The following is a 12715-nucleotide window of genomic DNA, read 5'->3' as shown; positions in this document are numbered from 1 at the left end:
CACATATGTTCTGGATCTTCAGCTCCCTTTGGTTCACACACAACCCACAAGTCAATAAATACTTTTTATCACTGGGTTCTATCGATTGTGACCCTTTGGGCCATCATCTGATTACTGATGGAAAGAGTGACTTTGTGCCTGCTATCTCAAATTGAAAATTATTTATGACAATGTCTTGTTTAAATCAGTTTAAACTTGATGAAGTTGTTAGAAAGGGGAAAGAAACAATAATTGTTGCTTTTAAATAAGATTTTCTTTATCTTTCTGCTTCTTTATGTAGATGGAGAAACCCTAACCTGTGTGTGCCTGCCTTGTTTAAATGAGCAGCCTCCTCAATGAGACCATTATTTCCCCTCCAACAATGGTGTCTCACAACATCTTCATGTTTCACAGCAATTTGGTGAACTTTGATCTGGGATATTACAGGTACAGCCAAGTCAGGAACTAGTCTAACCCTCACACACAGCAAGCTTTGTGCTAATGTTTTTCAAGACTGTAACAGATCAGAGATATATCACTAGTAAAAACAAGCTAACGTTTCTAGGTCTTTGCTGTTTGATTATTTTAACACTATCAAACTATGAGCATACTCTGCATATGTACTCATTTTATACACATTTTCAGACGAGTTTTTTTTTTTCTTTTTTGTTTAAAACGTATCCGTTTTCTTATGCACAATAAACACAACTGTGTTTTCTGTGTTGTTTTGTTTGTCTTATATCAAAAGATTCAGACACTTTCCAAGGACCCACTTGACTGATCTTTGGCACATCTAGAAACGAAGGAAAAAAGACTTTAGTCAGACATGTAACAAGTAAGCCATTAGTTTAAAAAAAAACAAATGCTACAGAAGGACATCAGTCACACGGCAACAGATCTTTCTTAGGCCTTAGAAGTGATGTGACCAAACATATCAGGCATTTTCCCAGCATCTGAACCAGTTTGTCCATGAGAAGCAAATGTCTGCTAATAAATCCTCTTTGTCCTTCCAGTCTTACAGCAAATAAAACCCAAATTAAAATGTATTGTAATGTATTAATCAGTGATTTAGAATGTATGGATGCTTTTGAAGAGCACAAACTTTGCAGTGATATTCTTGAACATATTGTGATGTTGACATGATCAGACTCTGTTCTGTAACATGAGAAGGAGCTAAATATTTTATTTTGAAATTTGTGCTAATGGCAACAAAAAAACTTGCATCAAAACTAAGGTCATAAAATTGAATATTGTGTAGATGAAATCTTATCTTCTTAGACCAAAACTAGAAGGAATCTCATGAAAATACTTGCAGCATAGCATTAGATCATAGTGCAATTATTGTGTCATTTGAAGATAATTTAAACATTTAACTTGGAGTTTTGAGTCAGTTATTACAACTTGTAACGTGGTATCTAAAAGTATCAACAAAATACACTACAGTGAAGGTTTTATGATATGCATTTTGTAGCTATGGCATAGAAAGACCATCGTTTGCTACCATAACTGTTAGGATACAATAACCAGAACTACTTTCCGGCAATAGAAAGACTGCTTTGCGCAGGCTGTTTTTGCAAACAGCCTGCACAAATATTTGTTTATGTTGTTTGTAATAAGCAGAGGAAAATAAAATATGAGATTTATTTCTGTTATTCATGCTATGGTAATTAAGGGAAATGTAACTTCCATGTGACAATTTTTACATAATTCTGTCTTCTATCTCTTTTATTTTTAAGTGATATAGAGTGCTTATAGTGTAGTACAAATACACACAATAGTAAATAGATGATTGTAGTTTATTTTAAGCTACATTTTAGAGTAAATTACTCTGAAAAAACTGACACACATTCAGACACATACATACTCAATCAAAATACTGAATATGTTCAATTACAGAGTAAGTTTCATTAATGCACACACCAACTTTAAAAAAAGCTCAGCCTTTGTGCTGCTAATAATAGCTCATGGTCAGTGGACATTGATTGTCTCAGTTGTATTGTAGTCCTTGTGCTTAGTGGTCCTAAGGGGAAGTTGAGGTGCATGTACCCTCTGGTCTGTTTTCAAGAAAATGAGATTAGAAGGTGCAGAGCTAAATTTAATGATACCTAAAAATAAACCCATGCACAAAAAACAAAAACAAGAGGAGTGGGAGTAACAGGAAGGAAAAGCTTGTCCCATTTGAGACTGTAATGCACCGATGCTACTGAAAGAAGATAAGTAATTTCCTTAGGTAACTGTTTATATTAAGTAGGTGACAAGAACCCATAAATAAAAAAGAAACAATGTTTACTGTGAAAAACATTTGAAATTGCCTCTTCAAATTGATCGGTGGACAGTTGAAAACAGATATGTACATATTCAACACAGCTTGCTTTTCTCACTGATATTTAATTTTTTGAATAATGTTTATTTGCTAAATCCCCGAATGAGGGCAAAAATGTTGTAGTTTTTTTGTTACTTTCTTCAGAATCTGATTAGTTAATCACCATGTATATATATAAACACCAGGAGGTTGTCTGTCTATCATACTGCGAAGAAAGGAGACAGCTTCTGTGTCCCAAATATGAACATGTGAAAAAATGTATGAATCAACCCCAGAACAAAAGCAAGGTACCTTGAGAAGATGCTGTTGAGTATTACTATCCACAGTGAAATTAGTTCTGCACAAAGATGGGCTGAAAGGTGCCATGAAGGGGAAGAAAATATTACTACAAAAGTAACAAAAACGGATTAAAGTTTGCAAATGCACTTAGGGACAAAATCCCTAATTTTTGTAGACATGTCCTGTGGTCTGAGGAAAGCATTTGACCAAGCCTGAGAACACACTTCTAACAGTAAAGTGCAGAGGTGGCATCATCATGTTGTGCAGGTATTTTGCTGCAGGACAGGCTGTGGGCAGGAAGGATCTCCTGTAGCGCTCCGTCTTACAGCAGATCTGAAGAAGCCTCTGACTGAAGACACTCTGTTGTTGTAGGACAGTCTCATGAAGAGGATGCTCAGGGTTCTCCATAATGTTCTTCATTTTATGAAGAATCTGTCTTTCCACAATGATCTCCAGAGATTCCAGAGGAGTCCCCAGAACAGAGCCAGCCTTTTTTATCAACTTGTTGAACTTTTTTAAGTCCCTGGTTCTGATGCTGCTTCCCCAGCAGATGATGGCAGAAGAGATCACACTTTCCACAACAGACTTATAGAAGATATGCAGCATCTTGCTGCAAACACCAAAGGACCTAAGCTTCCTCAAGAAGTACAATCTGCTCTGTCCCTTCTTGTAGATGGCTTCACAGATGCATCTCCACTCTAGTCTGTTGTCCAGGTGAACACCGAGGTATTTATACTCCTCCACCACCTCCACTTCTTCTCCCATGATAGAAATAGTTTTTGACTTATTCCTGTTTCTTTTAAAATCTACAATCATCTCCTTTGTTTTAGTCACGTTCAAAATGAGATGATTGTTTCCACACCATGCCACAAAGCGGTCCACCACCTTCTTATGTGTATGATGGCATCTTCAACTCCAACTCCACAGCGATAAGCAAACTGAAGGGGGTCCTGATGGTTTACTGTTTGCTTACTCAGGTGGGCCAACAGGAGTCTCTCTAGGACCTTCATGATGTGAGATGTCAGGGCAACAGGTCTATAGTCATTGAGGACTGATGGGTGAGTTTTCTTTGGTACCGGAACAAGAACAGGAGGTCTTCCACAACACCAGAAGCTTCTTCTGGGCCAGGCTAAGGTGGAAGAGGTGCTGCAAAATCCCACAGAGCTGCTCTGCACAGGCCTTCAGGACTCTAGGGCTGACATGATTTGGACCTGCAGCCTTATTCCTATTCAGTCTCTCCAGTTGTCTCTTCACTTGACTTCTTGAGACACACAGGTGGAAGGGGGAAGCAAAGGAAGTATCAGCATCTTCTGATATGGTTGAAGGCAAAAATGTAGAAGCAGAAGGGTCTAGGGCTGAGGTGGAAGATAAAAAATGTGAGGTGTTACTGGACAGCTGGGGGTCCTGTGGGTCAAAGGAAGGTGGAATGTCTGTTTGGCTGAGAGCAGGAGAGGAGGATGCGAAGCTTGTTTCTGAACTGAACCTATTGAAGAATGTGTTCAGTTCATTGGCTCTGTCCAGACCTCCATCGGTCTGATCATCCTTCTGCTTGAAGCCTGTAATCTTCTTCATCCCTGTCCACACATCTCTGATATTGTTTTGCTGGAGCTTGCTCTCCAGCTTCTTCTTGAACACCTCCTGATGTCTCTTATCTTGACTTTAAGTTGCTTCTGTAAACTCCTCAATAATTCTCTGTCTCCATCTCTGACGGCTCTTTTTTTCTTGTTAAGCAGGTCCTTCAGGTCACTGGTGATCCAAGGTTTGTTATTGGGGAAGCATCTCACGGTTCTGGTGGGGATGATGTTATCCACACAGACGTTTATATAGTCGGTTACACACTCAGTCATGGCATTGATGTCCTCTCCATGTGGCTGGCACAGTGCGTCCCAGTCTGTAGCCTCAAAGCAACCTTGCAGAGCTTCTTCAGCTTCCTGTGACCATTTTCTCACAGTCCTCTTTATTACAGGTTGCCTCTGAACAAGGGGCTTATATTTCGAGCAGAGAAAAACAAGATTGTGATCTGATTTGCCTAGAGGAGGTCTTGCTGTAGAGATGTATGAGTCCTTGACATTTGCATAAAACAAATCCAATGTTTTGTTTTCTCTGTTAGAGCAGCTGACAAACTGTTGAAACGTTGGAAGTGTAGCAGAGAGTGAAGCATGGTTAAAATCACCAGAAATTGCCACAAAAGCATCGGGGTTTTGTGTCTGTAGCTTAGCAACAACTGAGCTGATGGCATCACATGCAGTGTCAGCAACAGCGGAAGGTGGAACGTAAACTGTTGCCAAAATAAAACTGGTGAACTCTCTGGGTAAATAATATGGACGAAAACTTACTGCCAACAGTTCAATATCTGGACTGCAGATATGACACTTCACAGTTACATGTCCTGGATTACACCATCTGTTGTTCACAAATACTGCCAGTCCACCTCCTTTACATTTGCCGCTCCTCTTTAAATCTCTGTCTGCTCATTTGGTTAAAAAGCCCGGCAGAGAGACACTGGAGTCGGGGATATGATCCTGCAGCCATGTCTCAGTAAAACACATGATACTGCATGCCCGGTACTCTGGCTGGGTCCTTTGTAGGGCTTGGAATTCATCCAACTTGTTTCCCAACGATCTCACGTTGCCCATCATAATCGACAGAAGAGATGGTTTAAACTTCTTCCTTCTCTCTCTCCTCTTAGCTCCTGCTCTGCATCCACGGCGTCTCCTTTTCAACTCATCAGGGATTTGGGGTTGTAGTTGAAGTATTATCTGAGCTTTTGAGATATTAATCAGCTGCTCCCGGTTGTAAGAAACAACCCCGTTGCCATGGCAATGCTTCATAACAAATGTCCAAAAATAGAAAGTATTAAGAAAAATCCTCCAAGCTGCACAGCATCCGACACTGGAGTGGACAGTCATCCAAAAAAATCAACTGTATCCACCACAAGAGGAATAGTTAAATGTGTGCCCCCAAAGAACATCATTTTCACTATGCCTGGATTGCACTCACATATACTAATACAAATGAACAGAGGTAGATGTACCTGGCTATATTTAGATGTTCATGAATATTTGACAGCTTCTTTTGTCTCTTAGCATTCCGTTTCTTGCTCAGCTGCAAGTGGCAGACATGTTGTCTTTAAAGTACAATCAGATACATGATCTGTTGCTCTCTGATATCATGCCACATGGTGAAATAGATGCTCAGCACCCGATAAGATCTTTGTACACCAACAACTAACAGCATGCCTTAAAGAAAAGGTAAAGAACAGTCATTATGTAACGTATGAGTTACATGAATTATCTATAAGGGCTGATGTGATTTTAGTCTTGTTAATAAGAGAAAATTGACAAAATATAGTTTAAAACATCATGACTAAAGATTTATTTCTCAATTGTAATATTTACAACCTTCCAATGGGCCTTGTCATACCTAAATTATAGGTTTATTTATAATTCAGATGGGTGGAGGATCTCATTGCAGCTGCATTAGGTCATGTGAAAACTGATGCTGAAGTTGTTTTGAGAGACTGACAAGTTCAGTCAGTAGAATGTCTTTTATCTGAGTTTGTATTGTAAAAAAAAAACAGACTTCAGTGACAGACTAAGCAGCAAGGCGACAATAAAAATAATACAAATCTACATTTTCAATAGAACTCAATACAACTTTTACCATTTTTTTTTCTTGAACAAGTAAAGAATTACAAAAATGGTTTAAAAAAAGCAAATTTTTAATCAAAAGAATAATTCTCAAGAAATGCAACTTGCAAGTACTCCTACCCTGCAAACTGTTCTACATTTTGTCACATTAGAACCATAAGCATCAATGCATTTTAACTGAAATTTATTTGACAAACCAACACAAAATAGCACATCATGGAAAAGGGAAAGGATACATGTTTTTTTCTTTTCTTTTTACAAATAAAGAAGTTTGGTATGCATTTGTATCCAGCGCTCCTGATTTTACAATACTAATCACCCTTTGCTCCAATTACAACTACAAGTCTTTAGACTTTCATTCTTGTATACACTATAGTTCAAACTCAGTCAGATTGAATGGAGACCATCTGTGAAGCTGTTTTGTGTCTTTTTTTTTTTTTTACATGTCCTTTCGTGGCATTTCAGGCATACCATATATGCCAGGGCAGTTTTCCTCAATAAAAAAGATTTCTCAAGACAGTATTGATTCAAAAATCAATCCAGCATCAAAGTAGGCAGGCCACATTTAGGTTATAGTAACCTGTGTTTGTATGACCTTCACAGTTGCAGCAGCCCCTAGGCCAAAGAGGCACAAAGTGAAACACAGGGCACCTAGTCCTCCCGACCCAGCCACACTGCCACCCGACGGAGGCCAAGCTCAGGAACAAGTCCCCCCAGCAGCCCAGGGCCATCATTAACCCCCAGCAGCAAGACCACCCAGGACAAAGCCAGGAGATTCCCCAGAGCACCCAAGACATTGGACAGGCACTAGCTCACAGCAGTGGTCAGAACCCAGAGGGACCAAGGTAGGAGGGGCACATTTGTATTTTCAGCATGCTGGGCCAGAGCCCACCCCATTCTCCGTGGCACAAGCACCATCACGGGAGCCATGGGACCACCCTGTGGCCCCTTGGCCCACCCCTCCGTGGTGTTTGTTTGTGTGGCTGGGCCGTACGAGATCCCACTGCTTGTTGACAAAAGAGTCTCCCACACCAGAACCCCGAGGCCCTAAGTGGCTTTATTGCATTAAAATTTAGGTGCAGCACAGGGCCAAATATGACAGAAGGGGCTCACTGCAAGAAGCTCCTCCTCATGCCCACAAGGCCCAACATCCCAAACCCCAAGACCCTACTGTTGTGTGGTGTTGTATGTAAGGGAGAAGGGGGTGGGCACCAAGGCACCAACATAAATTCCCCTTTAGGGGCCAACTTGCCAAGTGCCCCCCTCTTGTCCTGCCAGAGCCCACACCAGTCTACCACCAACCAGGGAGCCCACAGAGATCCCCAAAGATGCCACAAGGGAGCCCCCACAGAGCAACCCCTCACTGTGGGAGCAGTCCAGAAGAACCTGGCCATCCAAGAGAAGTGAGCCCATTGCCAGCAGCCCAGGACCCAGAGAGCCACCAGACCAGCCACTTTCCTGTGCCTACTGGAAAAAGCATCCCTACAGCATGATTCTGCCACCACCATAAGAGGGTGATGTGTTCATGGGATAGTTTTCCTCCACATATATGGTTTTGCATGTTGACCAAAAAGTTACATTTTGGTCTCTTCAGTCTCTATAACTTACATGGCTTCATATGTTGTTTTTTTTTACATTGGCCTTCTTATTGCCACTCATCCATAAAGCCCAAATTTGTAGAGTGCTGACAGATTATCATGCATGAGCTGTTGCTCTCTGCAGCTTTTCCAGAGTTTCTGTGGACTCCTTGGCTGCTCCTTTCATCAATGCTTAGCTTGCCCAGCCTGTCAGTTTAGGAAGGCAGCCATATTGGTAGGTATGCAGTTGGTTTGATAATCAATTCGATTCGATTTTTGCCAGATGCCAAGTCGGAGTCAATCTACACAGATCACACTGCACAAACAGGATTTTGAAGGGGCACATCATCTGTTTTTTTCAAAATAATTCACTAAGACTAAGACAGGCTAGATTTTCTTAAAATATATATATATCGGAAAAAATATAGCTTCTCTACTCATTGTACTCACCCATTGTAAATGGTAAATCTTAAATGGCCTGAACTTGTATAGCACTTTATCAAGTCCCCAGAGACCCACGGTGCTTTACACTACAATCAATCATTCACACTCACATTCACATGCTGACAGTGGTGAGCTACACTGTAGCCACAGCTGCCCTGGGTCAGACTGACAGAAGTGAGGCTGCCATACACAAGGACCCCAAACCCTCTGACCACCATCAGCAGGCAATTTGGGTGAAGTGTCTTGCCCAAGGACACAACCACTGAGATGGACAGAGCAGGGGTTTGAACCGGCAACCCACCAGTTACAGGAAGAACTCCTACCACCTGAGCCACAGCTTCTCCATTGTAGAACAAAACTTGTGAAAATAACTGGATGCAAAAATACGAAAAGTTTTTAATTGTTTTAACTTCAACATTGGCTCATCCACAAAACAGGACAGATCCAGACTGCAATGAATAATCAGGACTGCAGAGAGAATAATCAGGGCTAACCTTCTCTCCATCCAGGACTTATACAGGTCTAGGGTCAGAAAAAGAGCAGCAAAAATCTCTGCAGACCCCACACACCCTGCACATAAACTGTTTAGAGTTTTACCTTCAAGCTGCCGCGACAGAACACTGTTCACTAAAACCAGCCGCCACAGAGACAGTTTCTTCCCCCAGGCTGTTTCTCTGTTGAACATTTAATACCAAACAACAGCATACAGATGTTGCAAATGCACCTTTTAATTTATATATGTGTATATTTGTATAGTGTATATATGTATATTCTTTAATGCAAAAAACAAAAACCAGAGAGCAAAGTGTACTGGAGTCAAATTCCTTGTTTGTATGTACAAACTTGGCAATAAAGCTGATTCTGATTCTGATAATTAATTGCTTCAGTCCAACATCTGCATTTATCACTGGCTTTTATTTTGTGATCTGTCCATGCCTTTCGGAGCAACTTTGGGGTTCGTAGCAGGGCAAAAGGCATCGCAGAGTGGAGTGGAACAGAGGTGTGCGAATATGAATGCTGTGTAAATCTAGGGTTAACCTCTCCCCTTACTACAAAGGGCTCATCTGAACACTCACGGCTGGGAATCAAAACAGTGACCTGTTCAAGCCCCAGTACTATCCTGGGTAGGGCCTCTGTGACCTTTAGTTGAAAAGCAAATGCCTTAATGGTTTTGCCCTTATTAATACAACAATACATTGTCAGACTTTAAGTGGGTATATTTTCTGATCTTTATCAAAAGGAACCCGGTGCTTCTGAAAAACTGCCATAGCATTGAAAATGGTATAAAATAGTTTTCATAGTACTGATATTAAGTTTGAAATTTTAGTATCATGACAACCCAACCTAACCCTGCTTTCCACAACCCTATCCTTGACCGGTCCGCAACGTTTCTTAGGTTGCTTATGTTCTCTAACAAACCTCTGAGGCTTTCACAGAAGAGCTTTATTTTTACTGAGTAAATTAGACACAATTAGACAGAGAATTAGCCCATGAGGTGACTTCGTAAGAAATTAATTACGATAAATGTTAGTTTGGGGTATTAGAGTAAAGGACTACAAATGCAAGCCACACTTTAAATAAATTAAATTTGAGACTGTAACTTGACAAAATGTGGAAAGGTTCAAGGGCTATGAACACTTTTGAAAGAACTGAATTTAAGATAGTAAAATACCTCTCTTAATCCCTAATTTATAAAGCAATCCATCCCTTTCTAATCAGTTTAACATGGTCAAGGAATTTGAAAAACTAAATTTACAATACAATATAGAGCATAAACTGCAACCAGAAAAGATTTGGTCTGACACATTTTTTAAACATTTACACTAAAGCTTTCTTTGTTTATTTCAATTTACCTTGCAATTTGAATGGTTTAGTTTAATAGCTGTCCAAATAGATAAAGTTGTACAAATGTTGACTTGATTTCATATGCATTGAAGAAAATCTAAAATTAATTCTTGCAGCATGCTTGGAAGATACAGAAACATTTTGTTTACATTAAAATTCTCAAACAAAAAATAGTTTAAATAAAGGATAGGAAATAGTAAACTATCCAAAGGCAAATCTCTCTAAAGGTTTTTGAATCTCCAGCTTATTCTAAAAGACAGTGAAGCACGCACACAGACACATGAATGCAGCAGACATCCAGGAAACATTATTTTGTAGGCCTCATTGTAAATAGGGTTATTAATAATGAATGGGGTATGGTTGTGCCAGCCTTTCACAGAGCGGAAAGGTTGGGCTTGCATCTAAAACAACAGCCAGCCAAATCCAATTGGGTTTACGTAACTTCCAAAAAAACATCAGTACTGTGCCCTCGAGTTGTTTTGGTTTTTGGATGTGATGTAACAGATAGGTGGCTGCAAAAGCTTGCTGATATCGTTTCTGGTGGCCTTTTGAGAGAGTCTCTGAGGTCCAGCTGCATTAGTCTGGTAACTTTATCAGAGCAAATTCACAGCTGGCCTGTTCTCTTGGGAACCGGAGGTTACAAGCAGCCATAATCTTTGGAGAGCTCATATCACACAGGAGCCATATCAGGAACAGCAGGTCCACGGTCAACATTCAGCCCCGGTACCGTCATCTCTTTTATCCCATCCGAGGACTTAAGGGAAGAAATTAAAAGTGTGCTTTTCTACCAAGATGAAACTGATGTTGCCCCCCCCCCAAGAACTGTGACAACTGCTCTGCAGAAAGTCTGGCTTATTTATGTCATTAATATACATTACCAATCTAAATTTTTAGAGCACTTTTACAGTTATTTTATTGAAAGTTATTTAGTTTGATGATTGACTACACACTGAAATGAAAGTATAGTACAAATAAGTAATTGGAGTTAAAAAAGAAATCATAGACCACAATTATTCTAAACTGTTGACTCACAGTAGCCACCTTTAAGAACCTTGAGAACATAACCATACCACATAATACATTGTTTTTGACGTTTTTGTCTTGTTTCTGCGCCGCAAGATAATTGTATCTCTGTGTGAGAGACCGGGCCAGTCAAGCATGAGGACACAGTAATAATTTTCAAAGAACACGGATTTTATTTCCCCAAAATAACAAAGTTCAAACAACGGTTACAGGGCCCTTAAAAGAGGTCCAATGAAGAAGCTAAAATCAAGACCAAAAAATCCGGGTTTAACATAACAAAACCTCAAACTAACTGCTCAAAACAAACAAAATGACCTCCCACACAACAAACAAAGGGGACTTAAATACTGGCTGATCAGACCAGACTGACACACTGAGGAAGAGGGAAGGAAAACATTCACAGAAATTTAACAAAAATAACTAAACACAGTTAGCTTAAAAATTTACTAGAATGACTAATAACTAAACAAAATAAGCAAATCACAAAAGCAAAGAGAACTTATGCAAAAATTAGAATAAAGACTCCATGGTCTTCCCTCATGGTGGAACTCCAGATGGTACCACCCAATCAGTCAATCTGGGATTGGAGTGTGCCACCCAGAGTCCATTGCTTCAGTTCAAGGTACTCCCCCACAGCACCAGCAAAGAAAGCACAAAAAATGTTAAATATTTGACTAAATTAAATATACAAAAGTTAACCAAATGTGCGCGCTACAATTAGAACTAATGTATTTCAATATTGTAAAATGAAAATATAAATAGAAACCCATGTACTTATGCTGTAGTGAATGTGTATATGAAAACCCAAAATGTAAAAGTTTTGGTGTGTGGGGTTACCGACTGTGTGGCTGCAGGTGTGGCCATCACACTCTTCAATCAAGCTACAAAAATGGCCGAATGGGGAGGAGTGGAGCACTCTGCGACCTGGAGGTGGGGCGGGGTGTGAGACCGCACCAAAACGAATTGCTCTCAGATGCACCTCAGAACAGGGGTAAAAAGTGGGGCCAGTGGGGATACAATAACAAAGAGTTCAGACCGAAGCATTGCAGTTCCACTTTATATAGACCACAACTAAATTACTTCAGTCACATGAGTCACTGGAGACTACTGGCTTTATTTGAGATACGTGGAATGTAGGATGAATGCGAAGACTAGCAGGTAAACAAAGGGGAACTGCAGAGGGACTAATCACAGTCTCAATCTTATAGGGACCGATGAAACGAGGCAAAAGCTTCCGAGACATGGATTTAAGGGGTATATCACGTGCTGACAACCATACCTTCTGTCCAGGCTGGTATTCAGGTGCAGGCCTATGTTTCCGGTCAGCGAAACATTTATTTTGGTCAGCAGTGCGGTGCAAGGTCTGACTAGTGGAGTTCCAGATGGATCTGCAGCCGCGGACATGTTGGTGGACTGATGAAACCGTGATATTCTTTTCGTCGGCAGCAAACAGGGGTGGCTGATAACCAAGGGAAGCTTCAAAAGGTGAACATCCAGTAGCTGAAGAAACGTGCGAATTTAATGCGTACTCAACCCAAAGTAGGTATGAGCACCAATCTGAGGGGTTTGTGGATGTGAGACATCGTAAGGTAGAC

The sequence above is a fragment of the Girardinichthys multiradiatus genome, chromosome 9 (assembly GCF_021462225.1).
Source record: "Girardinichthys multiradiatus isolate DD_20200921_A chromosome 9, DD_fGirMul_XY1, whole genome shotgun sequence".
Taxonomy (NCBI): domain Eukaryota; kingdom Metazoa; phylum Chordata; class Actinopteri; order Cyprinodontiformes; family Goodeidae; genus Girardinichthys; species Girardinichthys multiradiatus.
This window is presented reverse-complemented; position numbering follows the sequence as displayed.